This window comes from Melanerpes formicivorus, unplaced genomic scaffold (assembly GCF_026170545.1).
Source record: "Melanerpes formicivorus ecotype bairdi unplaced genomic scaffold, bMelFor1.0.p_v2 SCAF_1, whole genome shotgun sequence".
NCBI lineage: Eukaryota > Metazoa > Chordata > Aves > Piciformes > Picidae > Melanerpes > Melanerpes formicivorus.
This window is the reverse complement of record NW_027142353.1, coordinates 69,091,512-69,108,786: the sequence shown is the minus strand read 5'-3', so window position 1 is coordinate 69,108,786 and position 17,275 is coordinate 69,091,512. Positions and strand designations below refer to the sequence as shown.

Genomic DNA, 17,275 nt, shown 5'->3' with positions numbered 1-17,275 from the left:
ACAAATGGGATGTCTGTGACGTGTAGTCACTGCAGTCCACATGACTATGGAACGAAGAAGTCATGTTTTGACAGGAAATGGGAACACTTTTGTCTTTTGGCTTCTGCATTTTTAGATCATTTCTAGTTTGCAGCTTGAAGAACTTCAAAGTCAATACCAAATGTGTTTGTTACAAATGCCTTAAAAATACATCCTGTATATATATTTAAGTACACAGAAATCTGGCAGCCATATGGGATTTTCACACACCTGTCAGTGGAGTGAGTAAGTTTGGATGTGAAATCTTACACTCTGCACCAGAACATATGAACAGAGCCCTGAGGACATGGGTTGAGCCACGCTTATATCCATTCACCGGGAAGGCAGCAGGTTTACAAAGCACCACACTGCTCAATATTATAGCAGTATTAGCTGTGAAACATCTCCCATAAAAAGCTAAGGTGGAAGCCAGATGTCTAACTGAAAATTGCAAGTGTGACAATGGGGTAGCTTTTTCATCTTTTGGGAGCTGTGTCTATGTGTAATAGCACAGACTGTGGTCTGTGCATCCCATCTGCACACAGCCATGGAGTACTGCAGTGCCTTGCATTACTGTGATACTGGTCAGCTGTGCAAACCTCTGCTTCTGTAAATGAGAGATGGATTTTAGAGTGAATGTTATGTTGGTCAAGGAGATTCAACCAAGCATTGCTTGTGTCTCAATCTTGCTGCACCAAATCATTACACGGCAGTGTCAAGTTTACACAGAGTATTGGGAAGCCTCTTCAAACTTGGATGGCCAAGTCAAAACAAAAAGGAAAATAGAAGCCATTTAGGGCATTCCAGCACATATGGTTTGAAACACTCTTTCATGGAAAATAGGTCAGAAAACCCTAATTAGTGCACAAGACAACAAACTGTTGTGCTTTGGCCATGTCAGAGAACCTCCATGATTTGCAAGTGGAATGTGTAAACCCACAAGAATAGAATTTGACTCTAAAAGTCAAACCCAGTGGCACAGGGTTTTTTTCTGCTTCTCAATGAGCCAGGGTCTGCTATATGAAATATTTTCTGCCCATGCTGGAAAATCAAATTATTTGAGTCTCAGCAGCCCTTTTCTCTGAGAAAGATGGAGACGTTAAAACCATTAGTCTGAGTAAGTCCTGATGCCTCCCCTACGTTCTGCCACCCAACGGTACTCAGCTTTTCTTGCATATAAGTGACTATAGTAAGAGGCAGTAGCAGATGCAGAAACACTGCTCATATCTCTGCCCTTTAGTGGGGGTTTTTTCTCAGATAGTGAAGGTGCTGAACACAAAGACACAAATGAGGAATGGGGCAAATGAGCAGCTGAAGATGGGAGAAAAGGGATATATATAGGACTTGCTTTTGCTATGCATGAAATGCAACACCCTGTTCCCACATGGTGACGCACATCAGTCGGTCCAGATGGTGAGAAGGGTTGGGTTTCTGCCTGGGGCTGCAGGCGCAGGCTTCATTTGCATTCCTCAGCCCAGTTGTTCATGGAAAAGCATCCAGACGATGCACAACCCCTCACACAACTGTGTGCACCTTCCCAAGCACAACCTCTTTTTATGGTACCAAATATTGGAAGAGTTTTACAGGAATGGGGAGTGCAAGGAGCTGGATCAAGTTCAGGCTCCAAATGGAGCCCTCTGAGGGTCATCTCCCGCAGTGTAGAAATAGAGAATCATCCTGAAATCATCGTTCACACTCTGCACTTGTACAGATAGCCTTGAGTTTGTCCAACAGGCAAACAGAATCCTTGGAGCTCAGCTCTGAAAGAGCAACTTCTGCTCCATTGTAAGACTTGCCATACAACCCCCTTTCCAGTGGCTAATCCCTGGCTGTGTATTACCATTGCCATAACCAGTTTTGCTTGCTAGGGGCTAATAGTGAGTGTTAATTTGTGGCATGTGCCACAATTGTGATCGTTATTGCTGTAAGTAATGCCACTTGAAAATGTTTCATTTAACTGGCTGCATTAATGACCCTGAAGTTTTAGCTGTTTGGTTCTGTTGTTTGGAATCTACACATTTACTTTAAAAACAATGCAAATATATGCAAAACAGCTTTAAGGAGGATTGCAGAGCCCTATTGATAACTTAGAAGGCATTCTAAAAACCTTCTCAAATGTACACATAATTCCACCCAACAAGTATATTACCTTTAAGAGTCATTCTGCCTGGAGCATTGCTTTTAAGTTATCCCTGCTAATGTCCATGGAATTTGCCCGAGGATTTTCCATTCACGGCAGTGGAAGTTCTGAAGTGTGTGTTGGTTACTAGGCAAGGGCTGTGTCTTTAAGCAGGGAAGATTTTGTTATTTTTTTATTTAAAGAAGACTGTATCTAGAGGATCTTGCAGCTCCATTCACCGCTGCACCGAGAAATGTTTAAGTGAAGAATTCCTGTCGGTAGATGGTTTTGTCTCCGAGCTTTGCATCTCCCCTAAAGTGCAGTTGATCATTCCACCTTAACAAGGTGCAGTGATTGACAGGTAGAGATGTGGCACAGAGCAGAAGGTGGGAGTGTGCTCTATTGGTTTGTGCTTGTACATCCTGAGCACCAATTACTGTCAGTGCTGCCAGCCCTGATGTGTTTATCAGGATGAGTTATAGCAGGATATATGTACACAGGCAGTGTGTATGCTGGATGACCACCCCCTGTGATGTAAAATATGAGAGTCGGGGAGCTACCGTTTTATAATTCATCAGGTTCAGCAACTGAATGTTGTTGGTTGGCTTAGTTATAAAGGCAAGTGTGAACTGAACAGCAGACAGGAGCATCCTGCGAAGCTGCATTTGGTGACTGGGCTCTGCTTTTGTTCAAGTGAATTCAGTCCTCGGTGAGTGATGGGGGTTCTGTTGAGCTGAAGCTGATATTATATAAGCTGGGGAACCTGCCTGCTAGTTTTGTGTGTATGTTGCTGCTGGAAGTCCTTGTCTGTGGCTGGTTTTAGATTTTGCAATATTTTCAGTTGTGCACATTGCTGGCACAAAATGAGATGAAAGGAAAAATGCGATGATGAATTATTCACCATAGTGCTGCGAGGTCTCCTTCCCAGCTAAAGTTACTTTCCTTCAGTGAGTATGCCGGGGGCTCGGGAAGCGACAAACCTGCAAATCTACCTGCCATTTAATTGCTTTTCTTAGCGGTGTAAGACGGGAGAGCTGAGGCTTTTGTAACAAGGGGAAGCAAAAGAGCAAACTCAAATGAGCTGCCTTTGGAAATGTTTTGCTTGTATGTACATGTGGCTTTTCAGATGCAGTATTACATCTATTGTGTGTAGCAAGTGGGTGCAAAGAATTTGCATTGTCGAGCTTTTTAATGAGATAATCAGTAGAACGATAGCCTCTGTGTTTTTGTGGTAACATGCTTAGTATCACATTAAAATGAATGATTCCCCATCTTGCATAACAACAGTGCTGAAAAATGTGTAAGATGAAAGGCTAAGGGAGACTTTGAAACAAACTGTGGGAAACATGACATAGCACAGCTAGGCAGGGAAAGGTATCCTTCCTATAATTACTTGCTTAATATTGCCAGCTTTAGATTATTTGCTCTAATTATCACTGGCTTCATTATGACCTCTACATCATTTTAAGCAAGCTCCTTTAATATCCGTCGACATTGTCTTGCCGGTAACCTGCAAGGATCGGTGAGGCAGCAATTGTTGTTTGGATTTTGTGTCATTGTTTTAACTGGAGCAGAATGGAAAAGCTTTCTCAAACTGAAACATGGACATTGCCTTACCTGCCTCCCTCCTCGGGTGATTATGAGTGACAATTGCACTTTTCTTTTAACCACTGGCAGCATTACCAAAGGGGCAGTGGTTGTTCCTGTCTCTCTGTGCCGGTTTGGTGTTTGTGGGTTTTTTCCCCCTCTGTGGTCTGGAGAGGCAAGTTGGCTTTATCAAAATATCAAGCAGGCTTGGCAGAAGAGCACCTGTTGTCTGACTGCTGTTTTGTTTATAAGTGGGGAAAGACACTCGATTCCAGAGACCTCTCCTGTGGTATCAGTCCAAACTGTTTACTCTGTAGTGATTGAAACTCGCATTATGACTTATTCTGGGAGTTGGATGGGAAGCATTGAAGCTGCAGGACAGATCCTGATCTAACTGATAAGGTGTCACTTTTTATGGAAAGCAAAAGGCTATTGCAAAGTGGCCTTTGCCACAGACTTCCTTTGCAGACCAGATTTGCAGTTATAAATCATGCATCTGAAAATAAGCAGAATTTCTTCAGACCATAATTTCCTGGCAGCCTAATAGACTACAGCCTGTGTCTAGGAGAGAGAATATACCTTTGTCAGCAGTGCTTTATTTTAGAGTATTTCGCTGCTTTTTAAGCATTTCAGCTCTATTTTCAGTGACCCTTGTGCTAGCAAATGAGATTTCTTGAAGTGTGAGCTTCTGGCTTTGCAAGTTCTCCTCCTTTCAGAAATCTGTGATATTGCATCCATCTGTCTAGGCATTTATATTGCATGCATCACTATGGTGTAATCTCAGCAATGTGAACATTAACCATGTAAATGTATGTGCTGTAACTGAGGAAGTATAAATTAGGACAGGAAAAGCAACCCTAAAAGGAGAAAGTTATGATGTGGGCATATGGCTCTTGTGGGCATCAGAGCTCCAGACTCCCTGTTTGTTAAAACACAATAAATTGAGCTGCCAACCAGTTAATTCTCCAGGCAATAGTATAGAGGACTGAACACAGAGGAGTCCAGCTTCTTGAAGTTTGTTCCAGATAAGACCAAGCAAAAGAGCCAAAGGATGTGACAAAAATCACTTTCTGTCATGGGTGCATGCCTACCTTTGTGGTGACGATCCAGGAGTGATGCTGAAGGAAAAATCCAATGACTAAGGATTGTATTTTACATCCTCTCTGGTCTGGAGAATGCAGTTGCTCTGTGTGGATATGAATTTACTACGGTGATCCACGCCTTCTACCTCTCGGTAAGCAACAGCAGTGCTCTCTGTGGAGCGCTGAGCCTTAAATCTCCTGGCTGCCAGGGCTGGTCCAGGTAACAGCCATCTCTGTGGCTAGTGATACATCCTGCTGCAAACACACCATACCATGCCACAACTTGGAGTTGCTGGCTTCCTATTCATTTCTAAACAGAGGGAAAATTTTCCTGTTCTTGAGTATTAGAAATCTGCTGTCCAGGAGGACTCTTTCTCAGCCTTTGCCTTTGGGTTGCAGCTAAAGCCAGACAAGGCAGCTATGTTTAGACTATCCTTCATTTAAAACATAGGTGCCTGGGGAAACATTTTAGCTAAAAGCCTTTAGTTTTGGAATTTGTCGTTTTCTTTGGTCTAGAGTACCTCAGGTGTGGTTGACCTTCGGGTTTGCTGTGAAATCCCATGGCAGCAAGGTATTAGCAACGTTTTTGGTAGCACAGGGTACTGGAAAAGCCAACACTACTTTTTTGGAGAGTTCTGTTTCCATTTGTAGTAAATACAGCTAATGTGTGACTGTGTAGTTTGCATGACCGTGCTTTTTGTTTGACAAAAGTGACTGGAGATTGCAGCAGCAATATGCAAACTTGCTTGTGTGCCTTCAACATTTCTGTTTTCCCCTTTGAAGCACACATACACAAATGAGACTTTTAAATAGGGGAATACGTTTGTAATACCGAACCTCACATACAGAGAGCTCTGGTGCACAGAAGTAGAAGCCATTAACTCTATATTAAATCTCTTCTTATATTTTATTGAGGTGGCTGATAAAGTGACACTGCACACTGTTTTGCAGCATTTGAAGTCAGTAGTCATGATGGGTGTGAAACAAAGTCTTGGAGATGCCAGCAATCGTAGTGATGTGCTTTCAGGGAGAAATCCTTCAGTGGAGAAATGTGTTGGAGTGACAAGTTTGACATGCACATCCTCAGTGTTGGAAATAGCCAGCATAGCTTTATGGCAAGAAAGGGACAGAGCACAGTAGAGATTGACAATGTGCCCACGATAACCAGAGGGTTTTTGTATGTCCAAGCAGAGAAACACCATTTGAAAGGATTGTCAAGCACTCAGTGCATGAAAGGAACACGTTTGGCAACTGGTGCAGGTTGAGAGCGTGACCATAAACACGGCATGCACTTTGATGTTGCTCTGTTCTTTGTGTTGGGAGTGAAATACATGCAAAGGCCTAAGCCTGTGGGAAGAGGTCTTTTCAGATGTTGTATGACTGTACAAGCAGGAGAGCATATTCAACTTGTAAAAACAATGGAAGATTTGCTTGTGAGCAAAAGCTGTCTCTCAGATGCCAAGTTTAATTTGTTTGTGGAAACAATTGCTTAGTTTGTTCAGTGACTCCCAGTGTCTTGGCACCTGGCTGCTCTGTGCCAGTGTTAAAAAAAGCTGAAAAGCAAAAGACAATGAGCTTTTAATGTAAGTAGTCTTTGTTGTGGAAAAAAAATACAAGTAAAAACAAGGTGCATAACTTCTGCTCCTTCCTTGGTGACAGATGGTTATTACAGCAAGCAGATCTGCCTGTCCTTGAAACCTCCCAGGTGAGGAGGGTGTGCTCCAGGGTAATGGAGCTGATTCTGGAGAATTCAGGAATCAGTAGGAGCCAGATGTCATTAAAAGAAAGTGATACAAATGCTCTGCATTCTGTGTGGCATTTAATGTGATTTAGGTGATACATTGCATGGAAGTTACTGATCAAGGGCTGTCAAGAGACAAGATGCTCATGTCAGCTGTCACTGGAGTTTCTCTGTGTTTTCAGAGGACATGCTTGGTAAGAAGGGTGCTGCTTGCTGGGGCTGTGTCTCCAGCACAGCATAGTTACAACTTGCAAATAGTGGTGTAGGCTTCTACTCACATCCAGGATCTGCTCCAGTAAGGGCTCTACAACTTTAAAACCTACAGGCAAGTATTAGATACATGTCCTAAGAATCAGTTACACCAGAAGTCACTGTGCATTGCTCTAGAGGAACACTTCACCTTTTCCATGTGGAGAAGAAAAAAGTACTGTAGAGACCCTCTCACAAAGCCTCACATGAAAGTGAGTGTCCTCCATTAGGTTACAAGCTGAAAGCACTCCTAAATACCTGCTGCTCCTCTGGTCCTCAGCTTTCTGTATTGCTTGGAATCATCAAAGATAGAGAACATTTATCATTTCACTTGCCCACACACGAAAAGGAGTGGTGCTCATCTGTGGCATAGTTATCCAGTTTGAGCAACAGTGGTGTACTGCCTTCTGTCCTGTGCAAAATGCAAGTTGTTAGTTGGTAGCCTACAGCTTAATAGAGAGATTTTGTTTTGTACTCCAGGGAAATGCTTATGGCATCACTCTAGTTCTACTTGGAAATTGCTAATGCACTCACTCAAAAGTCAGCCTGAAAAAAAAGAGAATGGCGATGGAGTCCTCAGCCCCAGAATACTTTCTTAGTGTTAGCAGAAATCTCCTATTCTTTTCGCCAGGCAAGAATGTAATTCCTGTGGACAACAGTTTTGAAATCCTGAAAGTTAATGTCATCTTTACATCACACTGCTCACTGTGCTGTTTTTGAAGAACCTGCAAAGTGACAGAGTGGGTCGCGGTGTGTCCTTTGTAATTCATTGCTGTACTCCCCACGAGGTGTTTCTTGTTTGGAAGGCAGGGGAAACTCTCCACTCTCTAAGCTTGACTTACAGTACAATTTGTGCTAGGTTTCAAAGAAACAGATCAGTGCAGTGACATTTGAGCTAAGCAAATGCAAATCTAAGAACTCACTATTATCCCTGGTTTGTGTTGTGGTAATAACCTTTAACATTATGAAATAATAAAGAACTGATTGAACTGTGCTGTGTGCAGCCGTGGGCTGAAACTGAATGAGTGAGCTAGCCAGGCAGGCTCACCAATTCACTTTGTTGTTTTGGTTGGTTGGGTTTGGTTTACTTTTATAGATACCCACTTCTATATTTTAAACAAACTGTGTTCTTGGAAGCATTTTTGCTGTGTTTAGCAACGTGTACAATGAATAGAAAACATACATTTAGAGCAGCTAGTAATAGTAAAGGGCAAATACTTCTACCTAGCAATGTCTGTGAAAAGCAGTGAAGGCATTACTTACTGAAGAGAATTCTGCTTTCTTTCAAAAGACCTATCCGTAGGTGTTCTCTGAAGGCACAGACACAACCACCTCAATACACAGCACCCTTTCATGTAAATGGTATTTTATTCTCTCTGTATTTATTTACAGTACTGTTACTCTAAAATCCTCTGTAGTAGTAGATCTGTGTCTCACACTACCAAAATACTACTTGAGAAAGGAATCAGATGGAAAACTGCGAGCGGGCAATCTACCTAACGTCCTGGGGACTGTTCCTGCCGTTCTCAGGAGGCTACTCCTGAAACAGATCTCATGGGGCAATGACGGTGTACACTGGCCTCTGATGGGTTGGGCTGGGCTCAGAATGCAAAGGAATGCAGAAAGAAATTGAGAAATTCAAAGGAAAGCCATTAGTAGGTGGCATGAGGAGAAATTTACCTGTTACCAACTAACACTGCAGTGAAATGCACCCACCCAATACAGAACCAATGGAGAAAGCCAGCACTCGTCCCTACAGCACAGGTTTTCTGGGCAGGACATGACTTTTGTTTCCCAGTGCTTTGCAATTTGCCATTAGAAGCTCTAAAACTTTCAGTAGGAATGTTTTGATTTTCTTTGAATTAAAGCAATTCTTCTGAAATACAGAATGTAATGGAAATGTTTCCTATTCATTCCCATGCCAGTTATCATCTTTAAATTATCATAGTAGTCTGGCCTAGTTTTGCAAGGTTCCTGAAACAACTTTATGGAGCAGCTCAGATATTTTTATGGTGGCAATTGCATGCTGCCCTCTGTAAGTTTGTGTGATGCAAACATTTTGCACTCAAATATCTTAGTTTCTACTCTTTAATTTTTTGCTACTCACAACTGACCACTGGAACGGCAGCACTCACGGTCAGCTTTGTGCAATCTTTTCAGAGAGAAAATCTCTGTGTTTGCTTGCAATGAGATTTGTTTCAGTGCACAGGGATTGGCTGTTAGTGATATGAGATAGCAAAATTAGAATCACAGAATTGTCAGGGTTGGAAGAAACCTCAAGGATCATCCAGGTCCAAGCCCCCTGCCATGGGCAGGAACACCTCACACTAGATCAGGCTGCTCACAGCCACAACCAGCCTGGCCTTCAAAACTTCCAGGCACGGGACCCCAACCACCTCCCTGCACAACCTGTTCCGGTGTCTCACCACCCTCATGGGGAAGAACTTTTTCCTAAAGGGCTGGAGGACAGAAGATAGGAAGGATTGTATGCTTTTGTTAATTTTTCTAGTGGAATTACTGTGTAAATATTAGTCCAGGTTTATCTACCATTCATAAATTACTCTGGCTTTTGCCCTGCACTATTCATGGGACTAAAACCCAACATTTTACTTCAGTTACTCGAGACACTGAGTGTAAAGTGTGAGTTAGTACCTGGCCAAAGAAGCAGCTGTACTTACCAAAGCTGGAGCACTGGCATGTTCTGTTTCAATTTCATTTTGGTATGCTTGGCTAAGAGAGGAAGAAACAATCCTGGGATGTCTGTCAGCTAATTCTTAGAGAAATGTTTCATCAGAAATTAAAGATTTGCAATTATCAAGGGAGGTATTTTTAAGATTTGAAAGATGGGAAGGGGTACTACTGAGATGTCTTGCTCACAATTAGTCATCTCTCTGGCATGTTTTCTTTTGACTCTATATCTTAGTGCTCCTAGATCCTTTCTTTCACCCCTTCACCTTTCCCTAGCTGTCAGGCTTCCATCTCTGAGATCCCAGACTGTGCTGAATTTTGGTAGCGTTAGGAGTTACTTTTAAAGTATAAGATGAAGGCAAAACCACACATGGTATTTCATGCCATCTCCAAGTTCAGAATGCCAGAAATAATGTAATTTGGGTTTTTTATCAGGCCTATATGTATAAACTCTTTTTTTCTTATTCTTAAACAGAAATACTTCTAGAATGGATTAATTAAAAAATCAAAACAAACAAAACCAAGAAGAACAAAAGAAGGTAGTTAATGATGAGAATCTTCAATTGCCCCAGACTGTCATGTGAGAGAAGGAGAAACAGGAGCCAGAGGGGCTGATGTTTCCATATCTGTGCTGACATATGGGATCCCTACTGGCAAACTGTGGTTAGATTTGCAAGTCGATTTTTCAGTGAAGAAACATGTGGCATTTACTGACTGTCCTGACCTTGCAGGTCTCTTCCAACCAGCTCAATCCTGTGTGATCCTGTCTGATCCTGAGTGATTCTGTGTGATCCTGTGTTGTTCTGTGATAACTTGAATTCAAGTATTACAACTTCTCAAGTGATGGAAACTGTAAAGGCCTAAGTTCTGATCTGGAAATATACAGAGCCTGATTTTGATGTTGCTAACAATATTTGCACATACCTAAAAGCATCAAATAAATAGCAGCCTGAGAACACATACTGGCCAATGTCTACCTCAACCTGTAGTCTAACATCTGTGAGGCTTAACCTTTCATCTTCTCTTGCAGAATGTGACTCTGAAACAGTCTCTAAGCCTTTCAGACAAAGTTGTAATTAAATTAATCTACTCAATCTGCAGATCAAGCACCATTTTCATTTAGCCCCTGTCCTGGTCTTTGATTTACTTGCAGCACTTCTGTAATTGTGACTGATATCCTTGAGGTGGCTGCCATTGATATATGGTGTTTATACTGTGTTGTTTGTGAAACACATCAGATAAAAGGCAGTAAATATAGCTGTAAATTTTGTCAACGCATAGGTTGGACTATCAGCCCCCTTCCAGATAAACAGCATCAGCTGCCACACAAATACACAGCAGAAACCACCATACAAAAATGAACTGAATGAACAATCTGGAGAGAGCCTTCATTTAGTGGTGTTCCTTCTCTGACAAAGAGAGATCTGAGCTGTTATGATACCAATTCCATAATTTTTTGTCTCAGCTTAAATTTTGGTAGGGTTTGTGAATGCAGCAAGGACAAACCATTTGAAATGCTGTCAAACAATATTTGAGCACATGAGACACTTGACATCTGCCTCTGAAGATGATGCCCCTGGGAATTTACTAAACACTAGTTCTAGGAATGTGAAAGGCAGCCACCTCTGCTGATGAAAGAGCAGGAAGTCAAATGCCAAACAGGGCAATGTTCTGCATCCAGGGAAAACCAAGTCAAAACAGCGCTCGTTCTGCCAGAGCACTGTGTTTGTAGTGCATGAGCAGAGCAAATGTGTTTTCAAGTGCTCACCTAAAGGTTCTACAACCAGTATATATAACTCACAAAAATGTAGCACTTCATCTTCCCCACGATTTGCATTTGGACTCCACCATCTCCAGGTATTTCAAATATAGACTCTTAGTCATCATCTCTGGTGCTAAATGCCAGCAATTATAACTACTGGTTGACTCATTTCTATACTCCATGAGTTTTTATGGATGTTATAAAGCTTTAAAAATGCTGACAGACCTTTAGCCAACGTGGGCACTCCCAATATCAGAGTGTTTGCTATTAAATAGAGCAGGATATTAAACATTTATATTGCTGTGCACAGTTGTTCAGCAGTTCTGTCACCAGGGAGGGTAATGGGAGCCAGGGGACACTACTACAACTAAGTGAAATATTTTATTTATTCTAATGAGCTTTGCATTCTAAAGGACTGAAGTTGGTAATCATACAACAGATCTTGCCAGGGGGATTTGCCAGCTCTGTGTTTCTAAGTAGAAGAGGAAAAAGAGCTTTGCTTGTATGCTACTCTTCTATACAATCACAGGAAATTAGACCCACCTTTGTATGAAGTCACTGTAGCAGGGGGTCAGCAGGAGCAGGCTGCTCAGCATCAGACAGTCAGAATTTTGATATCTCCACAACTCTGGGGAACCTGTTGCTGTATCTGATCATCTTTGGAACATTGTTTTCTTTCCTAATGTTCAAATGGAATTTTCTGTATTTCAGTTTCTGCTCATTGCCACTTCTCCTATCCCTTGGAACCATGGAGAGCCATCTTCTCTGCACTCCTCCATGAGGAATTTACAATATAAACTGGTTAAAATCTTTAACACATATCACTATTGGAATGGGCTGCCCAGGAATGTGCTGTCCAGGGAGGTGGTGGTCACCATCACTGGAGGTGTTTAGGAAGAGACTGAATGGGGTGCTTGGTGCCATGGTTTAGTTGATTAGATGGTGTTGGGCAATGGGTTGGACTCGATGATCTCAAAGGTCTTTTGCAACCTGGTTAATTCTATTCTATTCTATTCTATTCTATTCTAGTCTAGTCTAGTCTAGTCTAGTCTAGTCTAGTCTAGTCTATTCTGTTCTGTTCTGTTCTGTCCTGTTCTACTGTTCACTTTTGACCAAACCATTCCCTGGGGTCTGGTGTATGACATCCAGCATGCCTGGCAAGGAGGCATGTGGCAAGGAGGATCCAAACTTCTCAAAAGACATTTGGCTCTTCCTCAGTATTCTGAGAATGCCTCTCAGGCTCTTCCCAGATGTTAGGCCCACTTGTTGGTAAATAACATTCTTGTTATGCAAGATTTGAGTCAAACAATGCTACTTTGGTCCAGTATCCACACAGCTTGTTCAGATCTGCCAAATGCTTGCTTGGAATTTGAGTTGACTTTGGATTTCTGGTGGGTAATGAAAATTACAGATTTGTCTCCTATTCATCCCTCTGCAGAAGGTAATTATTTCTGAAATCTGCCTGCTAGAAAGTACACAGAATCTCATCCAAATGAAAGAAACCTTCCCTTAATTGAGAGACTTGCCTACATGTGCAGAGTGTGAAAACAAAAGTGTGCTTTCATAACCTGGAAGCCAGCATCTGCATTGAGTTGAGTGATTAGAAAAGAATCCTCTGTGAACAGAGGATGGCCTAAATAAAAGAAGTTAAAACCTCCAATTTACTTGCATTTGTTAACGTCCTCTTTGCCAGCCTTTCTACTCCAGAGATTTCCCCGCTTTCCTTTCAGTGTAAGTTGTTCTCATTAAGCTCTGTGATTACAAACAAGGCTTAGCAGTATTAAATGACTAGATATTTTTATGGCCAAATGGGATTACTTCGATAATTGGCTCTGATCTGTTGCAGAGCTGTTCTCCCATACTTGCTGCATTGAGCCTTGTAACAAGACAGAAGTACCACCCAACTGACATTTCCCAGCTCCTTTGATCCCAGATCTCTTCAGAAGTTTAGTTTCTTTTCAGCCCTAGGCAACATGTCACAGCATTTCCAGGATTTTTCGTTCTTCTGTCACTGTCCATGTTGATGGCTTCAAAACTCTCTAGAGAAATTGTGATGAGAAATGACAAGGCTTAAAATAAGGCCAGCATTGCCATGTCTCCTGCACCCGCTTCTTTCCCAAGGTCCTCAGCTCAGCCATCACATAGCCAGCCCAGATTCTGCTCTTTGGTCAGCACTCTGAGTCAATCTGAGGCAGATCAAGCATAAGGGAGGTTGACAGAAACCTCCAGCACTGAAATTACAGACTGATGGCACGGTGTCATCCACCAGAAATTATGGCATCTCAGATTCATGTATCCTTGTGCTACAATGACAGATTCCTATGGGAAAGAATGCCTGACCTGTGGCAAACAGACCAGTCAAATACTTAAAGGAGTCAAAACCAAAGGAAACATAAATGCTTTCTTTTCCTCAGCATGGGCACATGCTGTTTTACAGAGCTGGAGGACTGGTGCCATTATAGTCAGTTTGCATCACAGGGAGGTGTTTGGGGCCCCTTCCCTGGAGATATTCAAGGTAAGGCTCAACAAGGCCCTTGGCAACTTGGTCTAGTTGAGGAGTTCCCTGCTGACTGCAGGGAGGTCAGACTAGATGACCTTTGGAGATCCCTTCTGGCCTGGACCATTCCATGAGTTGAAAAGAGCAAAGACACAGTATAGTTCTGAATTCTGCATCTCCTCAGACCTGAAGCCAGCACAAGACTGCTACAGTTGAAGCTGTCCCTGCTCACTGCAGGGGGGTTGAACAAGATGACCTTTGAGGGTCCCTTCCAACCCAATGCAGTTTGTGAATCTGTGAAGGACTTCCTTGTGCCATAAAGTGATGGAATGTCCTTGCATCCGCACAGATGTGCAATGCATTAATCTTCTTTGCCTGCTGTGTTGATAAGGCTACCCTAATGTAATCCAAATGCTTGACATTAACTCTTGACATGTAAAAGCTCAGATGCTGCCCTGATGATATTCTGCTCTTTCTTTAGAAAGGCTGGCAAACACTGACTCAGGTTTGATGCTGTTTATTTAACGTGAGGTGCTATGATGATGCATTAAAATGGATTCTCAAGAGAAAGGGAAAATCAGGTTTGCTTATAACAGTGCAGAAGGTATTAATCAAGCTCTGGTATGGTCCCAGAGAGCAGATATGTGACAGAAACTCAGATCTTACTGTTCCTGCAATCTGACCTGGGAAAAAAATTCTCCTTCCTTCCAAAGGTGGCCCTTCAGACAGCTGTAAGTAGTAAGGCCCACCTTGGCCTCATTTGCACAACGGCTCTCCATAGTCAAAGATTTTCTTTTATATATCAAAGTTAATCAGAAAAGCAGAAATTATGGAGTCAGAAATTTTTTATGATATCCATTTCTCCAGAAGTGTAACTCTGAGAAGAAAATACTTCTGTATTTGAAAATCCCAAACCAATACATTCCTTGGCATTGGCCAGTGACAATAAAGGCACCACTCTGTATGCCAGGGATACTTCAGAGGCTTTGAAAGCTTTTCTTGATCACAACAGCGTCACTGGAGTATGTCCTGTAACAACTAAAAGGTACAACAGAGATAATTCTCATAAAATAATTTGTGTATGCATTCACCTGGCATTGTTTTGGAAGTAAAGAAGACTGGGTAGCAGCTTTACAGACTGGGGGCTAGTGCAGGTGCTGTGCTTCTGTGCCCGTGCTGGGATTTATTCAGGGCAGGGCATGCTTATGACAGTGCTGCTCTTAAGTAGCCAGTGGATATAATCCTGCCAAGGTCTGTTGTCAGTCTGTTGGTAAAAAAATGTCAGTAGTAATCAGTCGCTGCCCACATCCCACCCACTTGCTTTGCTCTCAGAGGTACCCGCTGTCAGGTGATGCCTGCTGCCACTTTTGCTCCTGTCTTACAGGAAACAGATTTTTCCCTTAGCACTCTCCTTTAGCAGGATGTGACCATTGCCCACACAGCTCTCGAATCACCTACAGGAAATTATCTAAGCTAACAAAAAATACAGGAAAGGCTACCTTATGAGCAAACAACTGCTTGTCTGGCTGTCATGCTCAGCCTGACATTTCTTGCTGCTAGTCCTCTGGATAACTCAGCGAGCCAGGGCTGCAGCCCCAGAGGGCGGTAGGGGAAGGCATGTAAAGGTCGTTGTGATCACAGTGAAGGAGATACTGTGAAGCAGAATATGAAGCCTTGTAGAGGCTGGCACGTAAATTCAAATGTAAATAAGGTTGACAAGCTTTCCAGCAAGACATCAAACTGCCAAGAGGCAATTCTGCCTTCTCCAGGCATTTTCTGCCCTTCATGAGCATGCTACAGCTGTTTCCGTGTCCAGCAAAGATGGTAACCTCTGGGGCAAGGAGGAATATGAAAGTCATGGTGATTCTTAGCAGCTGTCACATTTGCAATGCTTTCTTTTCAGAGTATTGCATAAGTATTATTTTTTCCAGTGTGCTTGCCTTAGAAATTTAGGTTACACAATCACTATAAATGAATAAACAAAAAAGATGTGTGTATATACACACTCAAACATCAATGTCAGTCCTAAAGTTATGACATTGTTACAAAGTTCCTGACAACAGGGTAGCTGTGAGAAACTAGCCCAGGCTTGGTAGATAGCAAAGAAATTGAGAAAGACGAGGGGATGAAGGAGAGAGTTACTGATACAGGCCATTCACTGAATTGCACTTAAACTGCAGCAAGAACTAGGAAAGGTTGACAAGGGTGAGAGAGGCTTTTGGAGATGAAGGAGCTGAGGTAGAAGTCAGAAGATAAGAAATCTTAAAGTTCTCAGAATAGATTCACCTTCAGCCTCTTTGTGTCAAAGAGATAAGTGAGTAATTCACTATGATTGTGATTATTGTTGCTTTAAGAAGTCGACTTTGATTTGGCTGTTTAAGATCTTTTTTACCAGAGATTTGTTTCTTTTTGTTTCCTTTTCTGGCAGAAATTCATTTGCATTTGTTTAAAAACACGTGTGCTTTTAGCCAGCAATCCCTTTGGCATCCCTCCTCACCCTCTGAAGGGTGCTGCCCTCCTTTCCTGCTGCCTTTCGCAGACTCCTGGCACGCTCTGCACAGCAATGCCAGCTGTGTGGCAGACCTCTGCAAAGATGATTTTTGTTTCCCTTTGTCAGTGCACGATGCTCTCTGCCTGTTGAGAGGCTTTTAGAGGCCTCCTGAGCCAGCCATCTCCAAACAGGGACGGTTTGCTGCAGTAATAGTGTCTGCTAATGTCTCGTTACAATCAATTTAAATGCTTCAGTTCCACTGAGAGCTAATAACACATGAAAGTCAAACTGGGCTCATCATTTCAAAGCCACAGATTTTTTTGTAGTGAACAGAACTGTTATGCCCTGTTGAAAGCCTGACTATTAAAAATGTTAAAGCTGTGCTTGTAGTGTCATTTGGACCTCCTCTGATGTGTCTTCTAAGCTTGGAACGGGAAGATATCGTCATATGGCTTTCTGTTTACCCTATCCAAATAACAAAGCTTTCTCTCTTGCAGCTTACCATTTTAGTTACTTACAACACCTATTTAATGTGACCTCTCCAGCTTCCAGAGAGCTTCATGTTACATCTTGTAGAAAAGAGAATTTGCTTTGCTGCCCTTTATTCAGTTTATTGCTTCCTCTCTCGGCTTGATTGTCTCTCAAGTAAATGGCCTCGTGAAAAGGAAACTTAAAGTAATGATGGCAAATTGCACCTGAAATCATCATGGGCCACTTTTCAGATGGATAGCTGATGTAAGGATGGAGACAAATTGTACCCAACAAGCTCAATACCTGGCAGAAGTTAGGGAATCAGGAAAAATTCATATATAGAAAGGGAAATAAAATTTACCTGGGCTTCAAAAAGCTTCTGGAATGGGTAGGATGCTGACAGCTTTGGGGGAAAAACAAACATGCACTTAGGCTGGAGAAAATGAAGAGAAAGCAAATTTATGTGATCTTTAAAAACCACTTTACAAGTAATTGTAGATGGATAGTGGAGAGGTGAGACAGACAACCAAAAGGAGGAAAATGTGGGGATGCATGCATGTGGAAAAACAG

At 42.3% G+C, this 17,275-nt stretch overlaps 1 protein-coding gene across 30 annotated transcripts in view; it reads left to right on the top strand.

Annotated features, from left to right (window-relative positions):
• Positions 1–17,275, top strand: part of DLG2 (discs large MAGUK scaffold protein 2) — a 1,097,405-nt gene that overhangs the window by 972,524 nt on the left and 107,606 nt on the right. Inside the window, exon 1 of one of the 30 annotated variants that reach the window (XM_068146412.1) lies at positions 2,550–2,846. The exons of 28 other annotated variants lie outside the window; for them this stretch is intronic. The gene's annotated coding sequence lies outside the window, so the exon portion shown is untranslated. Of the gene's footprint in view, positions 1–2,549; positions 2,847–2,993; positions 3,085–17,275 lie in introns of those variants that run through there. One more of the 30 variants, XM_068146418.1, reaches the window with a different exon arrangement.